Genomic DNA, 15,448 nt, shown 5'->3' with positions numbered 1-15,448 from the left:
ATGTATATTTACCAGTAATTTAGACTACTGCTTATTGAGATAAAGTCCTGGAATTAAACTGAATTATCTGTATTAAAATGCAAAATCAAAATGCTGTTCAAGATATAAAGTCAATACAAACGCCTTCCGTTTTGTTTAGTAATGGAATATCTTGCAACTCTTCCTCAGAAAAGTCAAAAACCATGTGTGTCTTGTAATTGGATCTAAATGATTATGAAATTTCGGGAAATTGGTGTTTATGACACCTGCTGGGGTAGGCTTCCTTCTCCAGCTGTGAGAAGACATTGCGCTAGCCTAAACCATCTGACCTCCTCCTGACCCATGACAGAACCACTCAGGACAATGAACTTAAAAAAGTGATGGGCTCCCAGTTGTTTGTTGAACTGGAGAAAATCTGTTGGACTTTCAAGTACTAATCTGCATTGTTTTGTGGTTTACTTTTGGGAAAAATCTGGGGTGGCTGTGAAGTCACAGGTGATGTGACCCATTGAAACCTGGATTTAAACATTGATTTTATGCAGCAGATGGATAAGCTATCAGTCACTTGCCTGTAGGTGGAAAATCTTTGCTTAAACCATTAACACTCCCAAGAGTAATACTACCTGTATTAAGCACAGGGAAATCTGTTTTCTTGCTGTGATTTGATATTGAGAAATAACAGGCAGAGATAAGCTTTATAACAGCACTGAAAAAAATCTTTGCCCTAACAAAGGAGGCACACGGAGCAAAACTGGCCAAGCTGTTTGGGCGGTGACAGGTCAAGATGTCTGACAGGTCGGTCCCAGCAGGCCATGTCCCCTTCACCTCCTAAGAGCAAGAGGGCAAGATAGAAAGAAGACGAAAGAAGCTGGAAACAGGATGGGGCTAGAGAGCAGAGGAATAAGTAGCATATCTGACTAGATTCTTCCTCTGCTCTTACGTTCCTATGGTATTCCTGTTATTCCCGTGCTCAGTAAGGAGTCCCCCCTCCCCAACTAATGGGGCAATGTCATATTTTGCAAAGGCAACAATAGTGATTGCATTAATAGTACTTGCCTTTCATGGAGAACTCAGCCGTAGCTCTCAAATATCATTAAGGTGAATGCTGTTTTACTGGAAAAACTGTGCCTTTCGATGGCCTCTTTGTTTTCAGTGGAATATGAATGTTCCAAGAGGAGAATTTGTTTCAAGGAGAGGATACACAGATGCTGGGAAAATCCAGAGATGGGGGTCATTATAAATATTGCAGCTATGTAGGTAGACGTCTTATTCAATAAACTTATGCTTCTGGTCTGTAGGCTTGATCCAATATTCACTGAAGTCAGTGGAAAGTCTCAAGATTTTTATGAGCTTTGGATCAAATATATGCTTTGACTGAGGAAAAAGCCGTTTCTGTTTCCTTGAAATGCACTTGCTTAAGAAGACCTTGGTCAGCCCATCCACAACGCAATCCAATCTCTTCTTAGTTTTCCACAGTTTGTGGCTGCCATTCTTTAAACAATGCCATACTTAAAAGATTAGATTACGTGGTTCATTTTAGTTGTCACTTGCTAGAAATTATTAATTCCTTTTTTAGTAACTTGTGGACATAATGGTTTATTTTCTGGTTTTCTCTGCTGTTTCCCTGTCCTGTCTCCCCCAACCTACCCCGTAACTATGCTACATTTAACACCATGCTTTGCTCTTCGATTCAAATGTGCAGTCCATGCTTAAATGAATGGAACCTGTGCACACAGAACAAAAGACTTTGGTCGTGTATTTGATTGTTTACCTTTCAAATAGAGGGCCATTCCAACCCCACTTGTTTTTTCCACTGGACTGGCTGCTTAACTATTTTCTCTACTACTCTCAATTCACAAAATTGTTCCTCCAAGGAACAATAAAAAACCCTTCTTGGTTTCTCTCTTTCCTTATGGCACATCTGTATTAAAGATTTCCTTAAAGGAATCGTGAGTACGGTTCCCCAGTTCATGGCTGAATCCTACCTTCAGTAGGACTTTTGCCACTGATTTAAATAGAAGCAGGATTGCTCTCTTCGGGTATGTCTACACAGCAGCGTTATTTCAGAATAACTGACGTTTATTTCGAAGTAACAAAATGCGCGTTCACACAGCAAGCCGTTATTTCAAAATAATGTCGAGCTGGAGGACTTCTTACTCTGACTCCTGTAACCCTCATTTCACGAGGAGTAAGAGAAGTTCTCTTGAAATGGACTTCCACTGTTTGTGGAAACAGCACCAAAAGTCGAATGAAGCTATTTCGACTTCAGCTATGCAATTGATGTAGCTGAAGTTGCATATCTTAATTTGACTTTTGCCCTGCTGTGTAGATGTGGCCTTACAGAACTTCCTTACTTGAAAGGATCTAGGACACTGAACCAGCAACCTTTACATGAATCCTCCCATTGGCTTTAAAAGTGCTGCTCTCAGAAGGTCTGCAGGATAAGGCCCGTAACTGATTGCTTTTGCACAAAGAAAAACGTATTCAATATTCATGTGCACGTGCAATCATGAAGCCCATCCAAGACGTTTATATATTTCAGCTGAAGCTGCCAACGTTGGATGCAATGCTGTGGCTTCTTCTTTCCTCTTGTGAGATATACTTTCACTTCCTTATGGGCAAGCCTGCAGTGAGATGCTCAACGTGGCTGTAGTTGTCTGTATATATATGGCTTGCCCCTTGCATTCTGAGCCCCAATGGTTCAGGACTCTCCCCCAACCCAGATGGCCACACAGGTGGAAACTTTCTGTCTGTGCCACAGGCGAATTGCCTACATACGCATGACTGGACTTGCGGATCTGGGCACCGATTGTGATATATTCCTCAAAGGCAGAATATGTGCGTGCACAGTCATGATCCTCAGCAGAGAGAATAGACACGTAGGTAAGTTACAAGGAACAGGAGGTTAGATTGTAATTTAAGACTATGTGCCTACCCAGAAAGGGAGTAAGTGCTAGGGGAGTGCTAAGCAAAAGAGATAGAGCTATGCAGAGTGCCATCTACTGGCCTATAACATATAGTGTCGTTTTATGTTGGTAGGTTCAATAAAGTTGTTATTACACCCTGCAAACGGATTCCAGATTCCACCCTTTAACCCTAAGAGCTGCCTGACACTTATAATAGGTCCAGAGCCAGCATACAAGAGTAAGTGGGACTATCGGTCTGGTTCCTATCTCCCTGCAACAGGGCTGGGAGTGAGGAAGGGGTGAGGAATGGCCATAATCTTGGACTATTTGACATATTCGGTGGCCAGCATAGATGGGCTGGGTTAGCAAATCACTGCTGGGCCAGGCCAGTAGCAAACGACTACCCTGCATTTCAGCCCCAGAGCAAGGAAGAGAGCAAGGAGGGAGGAGTACCTCAGTGCCTCCCCTTCCTCGGGGCTATCCCTAAAGGCAAAAATCAAACCCAGACCTAAGACGCCAAAGCTCATTCCTCTTAGCCCAAATAATATTTACATTGACTTATACGGAGTTACCTACATTTATACATTATAGCAAACTGGGATCAAATAGCAACACCAAGCACTCAAACAGCCCTTCTCTCTTGCAGACCAGTGTGTTGTACTAAGGGGAGTAAGTTGCCTCATTCCTATTCCACAGATGGGGAAACCCAGGGAGTTTCAGAGCAAATGTGGTGACTGATTTTAGACAGCTGGGTTTTGGTTTTGGTTTTTGTGGGTTTTTTTGTTTTTGGCACCCAAATTTCCAAGTGGCTGAGCATCCATGCACTCCACTGCAGTATCCACTGCAGCTGCATGCACTCATCCCCCACCCTTTAAGGATCCATCCCAATGCATCTTCAGTTGGGCGCCCAACAACGGAAGGGCCCTGAACGGGTGGTTACTTATGAAAATATCGGCCTAAGTTACTTCCTGAAAGTCTCTCTCACACAGCTCAGACTAGAGATGGGCCCTCCCGACTCCCACTTCCATGCTTATTCACTGTATCTGTGGGCCACAACATCTCTAAGGCTACATCTACATGGCAGTGCTATTTCGGGATACATCTGGTAGCCCAAAATAGCTATTCCACGTCTTTTGAGAGTACCCATTATTTCAAAATATAACGGGTTCACTATTCTGATGTCCCTGTAAACCTCATTCCACGAGGAGTAAGGGACATTTCGAAATAGCGCTTTATTTCAAAATAAGTGCTGTGTAGACAGCGCCAAATTTTGAAATAAGCTATTTTGAAATCGACCGAAATTAGCGGCGCAATTTGCGTAGCTCAGATGGTGTTGCTTATTTTGAGCTATGGGTGCAGTGTAGATGCACCCTAAGTGAATAGCTTCCTTGGCACTGGGAGGCATGATCCTCAACTCACGTAGAAATACCCATACAAGCTATGCTTGAGCTAGTGCACCAAAAATAGCTGTGTAGCCAGGGTATCATGGGGTGGCCCAGGCTTGTCACCTGAGTATATGTCCGAGAGATCAAGGTGGCTATGTACTTGGACAGCTAGGTCAAGCCTCTGCTTTGGTTACCCTGGCTCGCTAGCTTGAGCTGGAGCAGAATTAGCGCAGGTGCATCTATGCAAGCCGGGAATCACACCTCTCTCCCAGCTCCAGCGGAGATGTACCCCGGCGTTCTAACTACACAGCAATCAGAGGTGCAGCTGCTGAACATGTCGCCATCTCAGAGCTAGTGCTGATCTAGGTAGCTCGAATAATAGCAATGTAGCATATAGCCAGGGTCCTAAGTGGGCTTGTACATCCCACGCTGATGGGGCTTCACTGATTGTTTTCTGAGCTTGCTAGATCAAAACTGGTTCATATATATTTACATATGTTGCAGTTACATGTTTGGTTTCCATGTAGACATACCCTAAGATACATATTTGGTATGTTACTAACATGTGTCATCATAGGTGTTGGAACAAGGGGTTCTGAAAGTACTATAGCACCCCCAGGGTATACTGGTTTCTGTACAGTTTCACAGGGTTCACAGTTTGGTTCAATGGCACTCGGCACCCCTACTAGAGAAATTGTTCCAGCACCTCTGCAAAGTTGTTCTTGGTCTTGACTGCAACTGTTATTAAGTATGCATGTTTCTTAATCTTAAAAGGAATATTTCTGACATAATTGGCAAAAGAAACAGTTCTGAAAGCCAGATGCACTAGAAAGAGGTCACACTCAATGCTCACAGACTCAGATTTAACTCTTTCCCTAAATATTACTTTTTTCCAACCACAGTTCCCTCGACACTGTAGAAAGATTACGAGCCTCCACAATCTGCAGTAAGAAAGCACATTTTGCCCACAGACAGAGCCCCAGCTGGAGACTGGCACTTGGTTAGAGCATCTGGATTTCTAGTGTTGGAACCTATAGCTGTGTAATTAGTTGATAAGGACAGTTAGTTGACCTTTTTGTCTGCTCCTGCTTTGGGAGAGCACCGTAAGGGTACATCTACACAGCAACATTATTTCAAAATAACTAGCGTTATTTAGAAATAACTCAGTCCACCTCTGCACAGCAGGCAGTTATTTCGAAATAATGTCGAAATGCTGTCAAGCTGGACGACTTCTTACGCCAACTCCTGTAGATGCACCCTCAGGGCTTACCCCGAAATAAGCTACAAAAATTGAGCTACGTCGATTGTGTAGCTTATTTCGAAATAGCTTATTTCAAAGTTGGGAGCATCTACACAGCACTTATTTCAAAGTAGAGCACTCTTCCTCCAACTTCTCTTACTCCCCCTACAATGAGGGTTACAGGAATCAGAGTAAGAAGCCCTCCAGCTTGACAGCATTTCAACATTATTTCAAAATAACTGCCTGCTGTGTAGACGCACACTGAGTTATTTCAAAACAATGTTGCTGTGTAGACGCACCCAAACTGACTAGTAAGACGTCTGATGCCGCCTTCCTTCTTGCTCACACACTTGCACACAGCATGTTCTTCTATTCCACCCCTCTGCATTTGAGTGGTGAATATCCTTCTTACTGCCCCCCCTCATTGGGGTGAACCCTTCTTTGAGCATGGATTGTTTTTAATAGATCCCTTACCAATGGATTGAATTTTTGGGGAGAGTGGGACTGGGATTTAGAAAAAGTGGCTGCCATCCAGCACTCATGAGCAACCCCGAATTAAAAAAGCAGCAGAAACACTATGCATGGTGGACCAGACCGAGGAGGGTGTATTTACAATGGAATAACAGACTTATGTCATGGCCCTGGCTAGCTTGCTCAGACTTTCAGGCTCTGGCTGGATCCCAGACACTAGGACCCTCCCTCCTCACAGTATCCCACAGCTCAGGGTCCAGACTAAGCCTGAACCTCTCTATACAGCAGTTTTATAGCCCAACAGCCCAAGCTCTGCAAGTCCAGGTTTGACCCTGGCCTGTTGCAGGTATTTAATTGCTGGGTGGACATAACCCTGAGAGGCTGTGCTAGGGGACTCTGTTCTCTATGCACAACCGAGATTTGCTCTACAGCAATGCAATTGACCCCAGCAGAGGCGGGGGCTGATGGAGGCGGTTTGGCCCAGTGTAGGCAGAGAAGTGAAGAAGCAAGTATGAAAAGCCACAGTACGTGGGGGACACCGAGATTGCAGAGTCTGGTGCTTTGGTCCTTAGCACAGAATTGTGAGTGGGAATGTTTCCATGCGCCCTCCAGGTCCATGTAACCAGCCCTGTGTAAAACCTGTTTATTAAGGCTTTACTGGAAGAACTGGTCTTTGGCCTTGGAGTGACTATAAAGAAAACGAATCCCTTTATTCAAGGAGATGGATTTCAGTAGTGTGCCCCCAAAGCACCCCTAGACTAAGCAGTTAGCATGCTCACACTACACCCCACCATGCGCCTCTGGACACTACGCCAGGTGTTTCACATCAGCCTGCTCACGCTGCTCTGCAGAGTTAAATCATTCAATGACAGGACTAGGGAGTAACCACAGAGGGAGAGGCACAAGGCAGGGACAGGACATATCTGTTGAGCTGAGATATGAAAAAAGCTGCCAGGCTGTGTCAGAGCTCAGCTGGGTGCACCTCTGTAGTTGAGGATGGCAAAGATGGCTCTAAGGGTTTGTCTGCTCTGCAGTGTAAGGCCACGGTTAGTAGAATTTGAGTTAGTAGATACTGGGTTTGTTCACCTAGGGCTTGAGCTTCTATACTTATTTGTAACCCCAAGTTAGGAACGATTGAATGCTGGGTTACCAGGGTCCCCACTGTAGTATGCTGGCCTTCGTGCACTCTAGATTTCTCAGTATCCGCTCAAAATGTGGCTGCTCTAGACATGGTGCAGTGTGGGAAAACCTGGCTGCCCAGAGGATGAACAAAGTCAGCTCAGGGGATTGTGGGACACTTGGTGGACTCTCAGAGCACATGGGACTGTGTTTACATTGCAAAGCAATAGGACTTCAACCCTGGGTCCCAGCATGACTCAGGCTTGGATCTTCTACCGTGGTGGCTCTGGGTCAGCCCGATTTGTGCATAGACAGAAGGGCGGTTTGGCTTGAGCCTGAATTCAAGCCCTGGGCTTACATTGCAGTGTGGACATACACTAAGCCATATTTGTGCTTTCTCCGGGGCTGAGGCTGAACTGGTCCCTGACACAAACCCCAGTCACCCAAAAGCTGCCCTGGTGAAGTACAGGGGCTGTTAATGCACCACACTTGGCCACAGAACAATGTCCCAGTGTAGACACAGTCTATGGGCCACCTCTACTGACTAGATGCTGGCCCCAGCTAAGCCTAATGGGTGAAGTGGGCATGAGTTCATAGTTAAGAGAATCAGGGAAAATTCAGATTGGAAGAGACCTCAGGGGGGTCATTGTGTCCAACCCCCTGCCCAAAGCAGAACCAATCCCAACAAATTCATCCCAGCCAGGGCTTTGTCAAGGTGCCTTTAAAAACCTCTAAGGATGGAGATTCCACCTCCTCCCTAGGGAACCCATCCCAGTGCTTCACCACCCTCCTAGGGAAATAGTTTTCCCCTAATATCCCATTTAGACCTTCCCCTCTGCAACTTAGAATCATAGAACTGGAAGGGACCTCGAGAAATCATCAAGTTCAGTCCCCTGCCCTCACAGCAGGACCAAGCACCGTCTAGATCATCCCTGACACATCAGGGTCTAACCTGCTCTGAAATATCTCCAGTGATGGAGATTCCACAACACCCCTAGGCAATTTATTCCCGTGCTTAACCACCCCGACAGTTAGAAAGTTTTTCCTAACGTCCAACCTAAACCTCCCTTGCTGCAATTTAAGCCCATTGCTTCTTGTCCTATCCTCAGAGGCCAAGGAGAACAATTTTGCTCCCTCCTCCTTGTAACACCCTTTTAGATATTTGAAAACCGCTCTCACGTCCCCTCTCAGTCTTCTCTTTTCTACACTAAACAAGCCCAATTCTTTCAGTCTTCCCTCATAGGTCATGTTCTCTAGACCTTTCATCTTTTTTGTTGCTCTTCTCTGGACCCTCTCCAATTTCTCCAGTCTTTCTTGAAATGTGGTGCCCAGAACTGGACACAATACTCCAACTGAGGCCTAACCAGTGCAGAGTAGAGTGGAAGAATGACTTCCCTTGTCTTGCTCACAACACTCCTCTTAATAACTTGAGACCATTGCTCCTCATTCTGTCGTCTGCCAGCACTGAGAACAGCCTCTCTCCATCCTCTTTGGAACCTCCCCTGCAGGTAGTTGAAGGCTGCTATCGAATCCTCCCCTCATGGCTCAGAGATATCTGGGCTGCAGTACATCCTTTATTAGGGTACCTAGGGAACTGAGATTTAGCAGTGAGGGGCAGCTCTTCTTTAAACCATGGGCCGTTTTGACCTAGGAGCAGTCCAGAATCTATCCTTCTGTTTGTACCAGGTTCAGGTTGGCAGGCCTTCTGGGGCTGTGGGCTGTGCGGTTTCTCTATCTCAGGGACAGAAGTGCACAGCAGTGCTACTGGGTGTAGCTTTTCCAATTGCAGTGCAAACATTCTGAATCACTGCCCACTGGTACACTGGTTCCTTCACCACACTGGGGGCCAAATCCATAGCTGGGGTATATCAGCACAGCTACACTGTAGCCAATGGAGCTATCCTGGTTTACTCGCTACATCTACACTGGCATGAATTTCCGGAAATGCTTAAAACGGAATAGTTTTCCGTTATAAGTATTTCCGGAAAAAGAGCGTCTACATTGGCAAGATGCTTTTCCGGAAAAGCCCTTTTTCCGGAAAAGCGTCTGTGGCCAATGTAGACGCGCTTTTCCGGAAAAAAGCCCCGATTGTCATTTTCGCGATCGGGGCTTTTTTCCAGAAAAGACTACTGGGCTGTCTACACTTGCCCTTTTCCGAAACAGTTTTCCGGAAAAAGGACTTTTGCCCAAGCGGGAGCAGCATAGTTTTTCCAGAAAAGCAGCTGATTTCTTACAGTAAATCATCAGTGCTTTTCCGGAAATTCAAGGGGCCAGTGTAGACAGCTCACAGCTTATTCCGGAAAAGCGGCTGCTTTTCCGGAATAAGTGGCCCAGTGTAGACACAGCCCAGCTGAAGATCTGACCCAATGATCCATAATGCACTGTATTGATATATATGGACTTTCTATATTTTGGAAAAATGTGGCCCTGGACTTCTGCATAAGGATGTTCTCACGGTCCTTTTGTAGGCAAACAAGGAGGGCCCAGATGTGTCTTTCTGATTATCTGTCTTCTTAGCAAAGACCTTATCTCTCTGCTTGGTAAGACTGCACATGTGATACTGCAATTGTCCTGTACAGATTACACATGCTGGACCATGACACATATTCATCGGAGGTGTCCCCAAAGTAGATCACAAGTTTACTCTCTCTCTCTTTCTCCCCTTTTCCACCCCTGTTTTCAGTCATGCATTGCCTGGGCAATGTAGTGGTCAGGCAAGAACTGGAGTCAAGATTTATGGGAATTAGATGTAACCAGGCGTCTCCCGGAGGTTTGGGGAAAACAGCTGGAGTCTGGCACTTTGCATCAGGACAAGCACTATTAAAAATTAAGAGTTGAACCAAAAAGGAGACTGGGGATGGAGGAGTGAATATTTAGGGTTAAAATGCAAAACAAGCCTGTGTAATATGCAAGGCATCTGCACGGGGGAGGGTATGGGGGCAGATCTGAGAGCAAACAGCGTTCACAGCTGCTTCTTAGTTCAGAAACCTCTTCAGAAACAAGCGGTTAAAAAAAATGATTTTAGTGCGAGGGCTGTGCTAGGATTCAAAGTCCGGAATGGAGGGAATCTGTTCTCCTTCTGTGCTGTCTGGAGGCGATTCTACCCTGCTCGCCCCACCCGGTGCTGATGTAATGCACACCCGCCGGCTGTGTTTGTTGAGATTCCTACACCGTGCAAACGAGCATCCCTCCTGAGCCTGGCAGGGAAGGCACTCTGAGAGGGAGGGAGGGAGGGGGACAGAAATGATGCAGGGAAATTTGAAAGCTGGGAGTGCCTCTTCCAGGCCAGAAATGCTGAGCAAAAGGTAAACTGTGGGATTTGATCGCCCCCTGTTCTGGGAGAGAAATAGGATTCAGCTAAAGGAATCACCCCAGTCTGGATTTTCTGTTCCCAGCCTCACTCTAGGGGGCGCTGCAGAGCCAGGTCATTCTAAGAGATGCTGCCGGACCCTTCAGGTCCTGAGGCCGTTCACATGCTGTATCCCATGTCTGAGGATGGTGCTCTGTAGGCCCTTCGTTCCTATGCTATAGAGCAGAGCTTCAGTGCAACTTGGAGGCTTTTGGGGGGTAGGGGCTAAGTGCTTCCCTGGCAGCATGTAGAAGCTGCAAGTGCACCAGCCCCTGTTGTTAGGGGTGTAAGGCTGTGGTCCCCGTTTGTGCACCCGCAGAATGGTCAAGCACGGCTCAGCTTCTGGTTGGCGCTTCCCCTCTTGAGTTTAAAATTTGTCTTGTTTAGGTTCTGGCATAGGTGCATAGAGAGGACGACGCCGCTGGGAGTACTTCTCCCCAGGACAGAGTTCCCATCATGATCTGACTGCCTCATTTCATCCTGTTTTCCCCCTGTCAACATACGTCATCCTTTTAAAAAACATTTGCAAACATTCTCCACCTTCATCATGTCTTCCGCTGTTGCGCAAAGAGCCCAGGAGATGGGAGCCGCGCAGGAATAGAAGGAAAAAGGGGCAACTCCTTTAATGAGCACTGTCAGTGCCCATCACAAAGATGAGGCAACAAGATTTCCTTTCTCCCCTTCTCTCTGGGCTCAGTGCAGGGCGGGCCCAGGGACATCTCAGCTTTCCGTGCTGGCTGGAGACTAAAACTCGGTTTCCAAGTTCTCAATGTCTGCACCAAATCACGGCTGGGTGAAGATGCAACATGTTCTGCTGTTCTGTCTTGCCACAAAGGATGGGATTTCTGAAAGCACACAGTGTTGGTCTGTCTCTGCTCCCGGTGCCAGTTTTAAATTCCTGCCCTAGATACTATGTAATTATTGGAGCTTGCTGTGTTCCTGCTAACTAAGACCAGACCAGACCTCTCCTGCCTACTTGAGGCCACATCTATACTTACCATGCTAGAGATTGATCTTCTGGCACTCAATTTAGCGGGTCTAGTAAGGACCCACTAAATCAAATGCTGAGGGTCAGTGACAGTACTCCCCAATTCATGAGGAGTATGAGATGTTGATGGGTGCTTTTTCTCCTGTTGACCTCCTGCTGTGGCGCCAAGCTTAGCGTAAGGTACTTCGACTGCAGCTACATTACTTATGCAGCTGGATTTGTGTGTCTTAAGCTGACATTCCAGGTCTGGTATAGACCTGGCCTGAGAGAAATAGACTTGCTAGGCCTCCAGACCACTTCTCCTGTTTTGTCTCTCCATTTCTGCTTCCTGCACTTGTGTGTTGCTCTCACTTCACCTACAATGGCAGACGGAGAGAAAAACTGACTTAGTGCAGGCTCTGAAGCAGAAAAATAAAGATGGTGGTGCTTTCCTATGCTCCACCCACAAAATAAACTCCATCCACAAGTCTCCAGAAAGAGATTCCTCTCCATCATGCAATTGTTCAAAACAATCTCATGTCTCTCCAAGGTCCAATGCACCCTATGAACTTAGCTCTCCCTCCTCGACAGGGCTCAGATATCTTGCAGGACTTTGCAGGCTCTGGGACTTTGCTACACCTTGATGGAGTGCAGATACTCTGCTTGGCTCCTGGTTGATTAGAGGGAAAGTATGTGATGGTATCTCCCAAAACCCATTCATTCATGGTACTACAATGAGATATCATGCAAAATGAATTGTGCACCACTGTAACCCTCCCTCTCCTTTCTTACATGCTTTCATGTGGAATGATGCACTGATCAAAGTTAGCATATGAATGAGCCTCTCTGGGTATCTGAGTTGCAACCTCCCTGAAATGAACTGGGCAGTTTTCATAGCACCGAGTTGCTGTTGCAGATTCAAAGGGGTTGCAGCATTCCTCACACATTTAGGATTCGTCTACGCTACAAGCGCTACTGGGGTTCAGCTGTAGCTCTGTAGTGTAGACACTTGCTGCAATGAAGAAAGGGTATTTTCCATCAATGCTGCAGTGACTGAAGGATTTTTTCATCACTGTTAACTTTTTTTAAGAGGCAGTAGCAAGGAAGGCAGAAGAATTCTTCTGTCCGCCGAACTGCACCTACAATAAGAATTAGATTGAATCCACAGGTACTGATTCTGGGGGTGCTCCAGAGCTGGAGAACCCACAGGGAAAAAATAGTAGGTGCTTAGCACCCATTGGCAACCAGCTTTCCCCTCCCTCGCAACCTTCATACATGCTGCTATCAGCTGATCCACAGCGTGTGGGAGGTGCTGCAGGGGGGAGGAAGGGGCAGAAGTAAGTGGGAAGAGTCAGGGTGGGGGTGAGGCTTGGGAGAAGAGATGGAGTGGGGCCAGGGTCTGGGGCAGAGCAGGAATTGAGTGCCCTCTGGGGAAGATGGAAGCCATTGCCTGAGGTTGACTAAATCATGTCACACAAGGCAGGAAACTTTTCACAATCCCGAGCGACATAGCTGGGTTGCCCCAGGTTTTAGTGGTAGACCAGGCCTTTGTTCACATTTTCAATTCTTTCGTTGCTACCATAACTGCTAGAGAATGACTTTTTTTAGCTGTGAAAGCTGGGATTCTGGGCAATACGATAGCCGCTTAGGAGAGGCGTTGGCATGCCAGACTAACGATATCAGCCCAATCCAAGCTCTGACTATTGGACATTAACTCAGATTGGTGGATGCAGCCCCAGAATAGGAGGCAGAAGCTGTGAGGCTGTGGGAATGAGGGGTATGGCCTCAGTGTGCCTTGGTTTCCCCATCCATAGGGTGGGATGACAGTACGTACCACCTATCTTCAGTATTGTGATGCCCTTGGATTAAAAAGTCCTCATACAAACACAAAGTAGCACTGGAAATAACTAGTGCTGCCTGCCCAAAGAATATGTGTAGTGCTTGTGTTGCCATGCCAAGGTTACTAAGGCTATGCGTAGACTGCAGGCTTCTTTTAGAAGAAGCTTTTCTGGAAGAGATCTTCCAAAAAAAACTTCTTCCGAAAGAGAGCATCCACACTGCCAAAGCACATCGAAAAAGCAATCTGCTTTTTCAACAGATAGCGTCCATTCAGTGTGGATGCTATCTCACATGTAAGCTGTGATTACTATGGACAGAGTGGCCACCAGGGCACCTGTGCTTTTTCCTCGTTCCTCTTCTTTTGAAAGAAATCCCTCTTCCCCGTCCACACACCTCTTTTTCCAAAAGAGCTCTTTCGGAAAAAGGCTTCTTCCTTGTAGAAAGAGGTTTACCAGTGTCGGGAAAAACCCCTCTGTTCTTTCAATTATTTTTCAAAAGAACGCGGTTGTAGTGTGGATGTAAGTGAAGTTTTTTGGAAAAAAACAGCCCTTTTTCCAAAAAATTCTCTGTAGTGTAGACATAGCCTACGTGATACCATAGTAACCTCAGTGAATTGTAATGGACCGGGTTGCTCGACATGGTGAAGCATCTTGTTAAGTGACACAAGCTACTGAAAAGCTCCTAGTACCTGCAAGCAGTCTGGGCCCAAGTGGTGACAAATCTTAGCTGTGCAGTGGGTACAGATATCCAACTATCCCCAGGCTTGTTATAAGTTCCCTGATTTCCTCCCTCTCTCCACAGTGACCAGATGGCTTTTGGCCATGGCCTTTTAGAGCTGTAAATTTTTAATTTGCAGGAAAAACCATTCCTCTTATCTGCTGCGCTGCTAGCAGGCCTGTTGTATCAGCCACATTTACTATAGTAATAATTTATTGTGCAGAATGGAATCATGCACAAGCTAAGAATCCCCCTTCCAACCTTTTCTCCTGGTGATGTTTTGGAATCACGCTGTTAAAATGCCAAAATTTGTCCATTGCTTGGTCTCGTTCTGACAAATTTTTGAACGGGAGTTAATCAGTTTTGATAACAGCCCTCAACTTCCTGAAGGGAGGTTCCAAAGAGGCTGTAGAGAGGCTGTTCACAGTAGTGACAGATGGCAGAACAAGGAACAATGGTCTCAAGTTGTGGTGGGAGAGGTCCAGGTTGGATATTAGGAAAAACTATTCCATTAGGAGGGTAGTGAAGCACTGGAATGGGTTACCTCAAGAAGTAGTGGAGTCTCCATCCTTAGAGGTGTTTAAGTCTCAGCTTGACAAAGCCCTGGCTGGGTTGATTTAATTGGGATTGGTCCTGCCTAGAACAGGGGGCTGGAATTGATGGCCTTCTAAGGTCTCTCCCAACTCTATGGTTCTATGATTCTATGAGTTACAGGTGGAGAAGATAACAAATTAAAATATTATGGACCAAATCCTCATTGCCTAGATGTGTAAATCAGTGCAGCATTTATCCTTTTGTGCACTCTGTGTTAATTGCTACCTTGTGGCAAATGAAATTAAATGAAGTCCCTTGCAGATGAGTTATATTATTGCTGACGCATGCTCTTCTATAGGGACCTATTTCATAGTTTCATAGATTTTAAGGCCAGAAGGTGGCATTACACCATTAAGTCTGGGCATTAAATTGCATGCGGGGACCCCTGTGTTAAGCCCAATGGCTTTAGTTAGACCAATACATTTCAGTCCTTGGTAGACGAAATCGTTGTGTACCACAGAAAGGGAACCAGGGGGCCAAAGCGCCACCAAGACTGAGGCCCCTGCAGTGGCAGGGAATTGATTAGGGGAGATTTGTCTGGATGATCCCACACACTATGGCTACATCTAGACTGGCATGATTTTCCGCAAATGCTTTTAACGGAAAAGTTTTCCGTTAAAAGCCTTTGCGGAAAAGAGCGTCTAGATCGGCACGGACGCTTTTCCGCAAAAGCACTTTTTGCAGAAAAGTGTCCGTGCCAATCTAGACGCGGTTTTGCACAAGAAAGCCCCAATCTCCATTTTCGTGATTGGGGCTTTTTTGCGCAAAACAATACCACGTTGTCTACACTGGCACTCTTGTGCATTTGCACAAGAGGGTTTTTGCCTGAACGGGAGCAGCATAGCATTTCCGCAAGAAGCACTGATTTCAGACAGTAGGTAG

The sequence above is a fragment of the Pelodiscus sinensis genome, chromosome 5, assembly GCF_052426305.1.
Source record: "Pelodiscus sinensis isolate ZL-2025 chromosome 5, ASM5242630v1, whole genome shotgun sequence".
Lineage (NCBI taxonomy): Eukaryota > Metazoa > Chordata > Testudines > Trionychidae > Pelodiscus > Pelodiscus sinensis.
The sequence above is the reverse complement of the archived record's forward strand: the minus strand, read 5'-3'. Positions refer to the sequence as shown.